The sequence below is a fragment of the Lygodium microphyllum genome, chromosome 2, assembly GCF_053477565.2.
Source record: "Lygodium microphyllum isolate KBCC chromosome 2, Lygodium_microphyllum_v1.1.10, whole genome shotgun sequence".
NCBI classification, from domain to species: Eukaryota; Viridiplantae; Streptophyta; class Polypodiopsida; order Schizaeales; family Lygodiaceae; genus Lygodium; species Lygodium microphyllum.
Genome location: NC_141136.1, coordinates 131,566,946 through 131,572,298, shown reverse-complemented (window position 1 = coordinate 131,572,298; position 5,353 = coordinate 131,566,946).

Sequence of the window (5,353 nt, the reverse complement as noted above, 5' to 3'; positions counted from 1 at the left end):
GAAAACAAACCCTTGGTCCCCACATAACTCTACTAAAGCACGAAACTAGACCAAGGATATGGGCTGCTCAAGCCCTACCCTAAGTGCATCAAATTATTGGCCAACCCCCTACATAATTGGAAAGGTGTGTTCGATGGCTGTGACATTGAACGATCCTATGAGTCCACGATAAAATAGGAAGGTGATCAAGTGCTACCTGACTCATAACCCAAACTAGCCATCGGCAACCAAAATAGAACATGTCACCAAGAAGTCTCCATAGTAGTCCTGGGCTAATATCTAAAGGCAATTGTAAGAGCCCCTAAGGACCACAGTTGAAGAAGATATCTTCAACAAAAGCATAATTAGCTAGGGAATCCACAAAGTGATTCCATTGTTGAGGAATCAGCTAGCAAGTCATTGTCTCAAAAATTTGCAACATATCCAAGGTTACATGATGGTACATCCGCAAACTGGGACCCCTCACACTATAGGTCCCATTCAATTGGTTGATCATTAGTTGGAAGTCACCTTTTACTAAAAAATGGCGGATACCGCTACATCAAGCTATATTCATCCCCATGATTAAGACCTTGTATTCTGCCATATTATTAGTAAAAGAGTTTTCTAAATATACTCCCATTTTCATAACAATTCTACGTCGAGGATCTTTAATGACCACTCCCACACTCGCATGTTTAGTGGGCCCTTGAGAAGATCCATCAAAATACAAAGTATAGATTCAGTCTTCATTGATAGGCCATGCCATATCGATCAGCCTACTCATACTTATGATAATCAAAGTCGAGTCAAGAGAAAGGATGTATAACAGGTACAATTCTCCTTTCTCACCAAACTCAATAGGGACGCTAACAAGAACCTTGTGACAATGGTGGCAATAGATTCCAATATCCCAAGTAAAAGATCAGTCTTGCCACTGAGTTATATGATGACCTTTACTCCACCAGATCACTCGACCTTGGTGGTAATGCTACTCTAAATATAGATATTCAAGATAAAGAATGATTCTACCCATCTAATTGTCTTAGTACCCACTACAGTTTAAGATGAATCCTGAAGGACTTGTAAAGGCACCAAGTCTGGCATCAGCCTTTACACATAGTAAGGCTTCAACTTATTAAAGTTCACTTTCTTTTTAAACTCTACACCCTGCAAATCCACTAAAAGGGATGTAGAGCCATTCTTTCCTATCCAACCGATCTTATATGGGCCATTCCATTTAGGTTCTAGCTTGCCAAGGAATAACTCACAATGAGCATCATAATATAGCACCAACAGACCCTTCATAAATTTATATCTTTTAGCTCGAAAGTCATGGAGTACTTTCATCCTCTTTTTCCCTACTTCTTGATGTAACAAAGTCTGTAATCGTATTTCATCAAGATGCACAAGAGAAGTGAACCTTTCTTGCAATGCTTCTGTCTTACCTAATGAATGATTTAGAGCAAACCTCATAGTGGATAACTCAATTTCCAAGGGTAAGTCATGCTCCTCCCCATATACTAGCTTGAATGGGGTGTGGCTTGCTGCTCTCTTAAATGTCGTGTTATAACCTCACGGTGGATAATTTGATCTCCAAGGGTAAGAGACACTCCTCCCAAATAGCCACATGTGCTTACCCTCAGATACTGTCTTGGATAAAATCCCCACAAGCTGTTTATTGGTACTTTCTACTTGTCCATTCGCTTGGGGATTATACGGGGTAGTTTTTTTGTGTTTAATTTTTAGTGGTTCCTTCAAAGCTTCTATGACCTCATTCAAAAAGTATGACCCACGATCAGATACTAAATTTTTCAGTGGACCAAAGTGGCACACAATTTGTTCCATAATAAAATTGGCCATCTCCTTGGCATTATCCTTCATCGTAGCTCAAGCTTCAGACCACTTTGTAAAGTAGTTGGTCTTGCCACAATGATATAACGCTTCCACGTAGTTGACAAATGACATATATGTTCAACAAAATCAATGCTCCACTTCTCAAATGGTAGTATAGCCACGATAGGAGTCAGTGGTGGGATGACGAAAATACCATATTTCCTTTAAAGATATGCTTTTCGAGTTTTCAAAAATTAATAACTCATAATTACGAGTACAAATTCTGAATTTTACAACACATAGCCTTCAAACATGTTGCAACCAAGCATCAAACAAATTTTTGTGGAAGATAAACAAGAATTGTATCATGAATTGTCAAAAAAGATTTGAATTTCCATTGAAAAAGGGCTTACTGCCCTTTCTCAGGTTTTGAGAATTAATATTTGCATTTTCGAGTAGCGAACCTACGATTTGATTCTCAAATTAGGTTGGCCATGATTCCTCGACATCCAGATGATCCCATCATGATCGAGTATAAGCTGGACAACTGGTCTTCATTCCAATCTATTTCCATTTACTTGCGCATGAACCAGCTTCAAGAGGAGAGAGAAAGAGTGATTTTTGAATTCCCTCTAATGTCCACCATTTATCCCATGGAGACAAGCAATTGGGAGCGAATAAATGGAGAAGGAGGCTAGCATGGTCAAATTAGTGCATTGTTTTTAGCCTCCCAACTCTCCTCTCCCCCAAATCGTGGTCATTGACAGGGCAGCCCTCTCTTTTTTTTTCCACGAAAAAAAAAAAACGGTCCCCCCCCCCATGATTCGTCAAATTTTGGTTGGGGGTTAGCCTAAGGGTCATACCCTCTCATGTCTCCCCCCCCACCCCCCCCAAGTCACTTTCACAATCTTCCTTGGTCCTTTGTCCGACTTCCGACTACTCATGCATCCAATGCTCGATTTCACTTCCAAAAAATTTTGTATGTTCCTCTTTAAGTCCCGAACCACTTGGAACTTGTCTTAATTTAATCCAATACTTGAAAAATTTATGAAAAATCCCCAACCACTACAAGGTCTGTCTTTTGAAGTAAATTGAATTCATGTCTTCCACAGCCACTTAAAATTGTTGGATCCACGTCTTTTGCTTCTGTCGAACTTTGAATTTCACCTTAAATTCTCATCATTTCGCACTTGTCTGGCATTTCCCCGATGTTTAAATTTGGCTCTCACATCTCTAAGATGTAGATGTACATATCTTTTAAACAGAAATATTTGTACCTATACTTCTTTGGCAAAAATGCAACAGATGAAAGGGCCCATTTCCCAAGAATACTCGTATAAATGTCTATGCTTATAGCTCTTAAACCAGATCATGTGAAGACATGCATGGATGTGGGGGGGCCAGAGACTAGCCTACTGAGATTGACGAGAGAGAGAGAGAGAGAGAGAGAGAGAGAGAGAGAGAGAGAGAGAGAGAGAGAGAGAGAGAGAGAGAGAGAGAGAGAGAGAGAGATCAGAGGTGAAGGGGGTTGTTGAATAGTTTGAAGCCCTTGATCTTTCACATAGAATTGTGAAACTCACTCACTCATAGTTTCTCTCAATGGGAGCGTATATTAGGAACCAACAACAACCTCACTAATTATGAAGCTAACCTTTGCTTCTCAATCTACATTGCACATTACTTTCTATGAATGAAGAAGGAAATCATCAAGTTTATAACCCACTCCAATGTATGATTAGGAAATGAGGACCAAATATTTATTGAATGTGAGAAGACTTCAACATTTTGAACCTAAAGGTTTCTCAATACAAGCAAACTAATAAGATAATTAAGCCAATCTTTGTTTGTACAATTGGCAGACTCACTCGTAAGTTAATAGTGCAAGTGTTCACAAAATGGTGCATTGACCCCCTTACAATCACCCCTCTAATTTTAGCTACACACACATACACACACGTACGCACTAGTAGAGCACATTATTCTAACCTATACATGCAAAGAAAACTCCGAAATGAGGGTCTTTCCAGTCATATTTAACTTTAGGTGCTACTTATTGTAAAATTGAGGTGATTAGCCCGATTGCTGATCAAATAGCATGTAATTGGGTAGCTAGTTGTTCATGTTTGTAGGATCACCAATATTAGGATAAATATTTGGCTTGGCTCTTATTTGTATGTAGGAAACTTCACTTTATGGTTTGTAATACTATGGCAATACTCTCAACTTTATGATATGATGATAAATTTTGAAGGTGGCAATGAGTTTTCAACATTTAATGTAGTGTGAAAAAAGGGCAATTGATTTTTCTCACACTAATATGAGTTACATACTTCACACATGATTTCTAATATGTAATGGACTCATACCTTGCACCTTTATGATTAAAATTTGCATTTTGATACATGTATATAGCACATGCAATTTTTCTTAGAGAGAGAGCAAATCTCATATATATCTTACATATTAGGAAGAAGTTTTGGGGGGTTTGCCATGTGGTGCATGCACACTTCTCTCTCTCTCTCTCTCTCTCTCTCTCTCTCTCTCTCTATATATATATATATATATATATATAAATATAACCTTGTATGTCGATGACGCTAGAGGAGAGAGAGAATATGATACGTTATGTGCGTGTGTGTATTATTAATGACATTATTAATAATATTATTAATATATAATATTGACATGATTTGGTATTATATATATTATTAATAGTTTACATATACAATGTTAATATTATTTATGTATATGCTCGCCAATTGCCACACATGTACTCTCTCTTTTTCACACATTTCAATGTTTTTTTCTTATGTATTAATTTTGCTTATTATAGTTCTCTCTCTCTCTCTCTCTCTCTCTCTCTCTCTCTCTCTCTCTCTCTCTCTCTCTCTCTCTCTCTCTCTCTCTCTCTCTCTCTCTCTCTCTCTCTCTCTCTCTCATAGATTCAATATTTTCTCAAATTCAATATACTTTAATATATATGATGGTGTGAAGCATCACCCTAGAATTAGTGTGGAGCACATGGATAACCTATACACATTGCTATAGCCTTCTGATGGATAGAATAGTTGGTCATTTCATGCTTCAGTGAGCTTCATATTGAAGATTCTTTAAACCAATAGTAGTAGTGGTGCTTCAAAGTTTGGTGCAAAGCACCAAACATAAGTTGGCATGTAGCACCAACCCTGACGCGAAGCACTGAGAGGAGACTTAGTGCAAAGCGCCTCTAGGCACAGAGTGCCTAGTATGTATTACAAGGCACTATCCAAACCCATCGTAACAAACTGAGTGATTATAGATTTGTAATGGTAGCTCCACAATTCAATATAAAAGCGATTTTGAGGCTAATGGCATAGTGGCTCCTTTTCATCTTGCCTTACAATGGGTTTTCAAGGAGACACTAATGTGACCTCAAATTCAACACAAGAAGCAGCCAAAATTGTATTGATTTTGTTTGGGGCTTTGGGGGTGTTGGAGGTGCTAAAGCTTTTGTTTGCCATATGCAAATAGAAGCCAAATGTTGTTGTTTTTTGTGTTG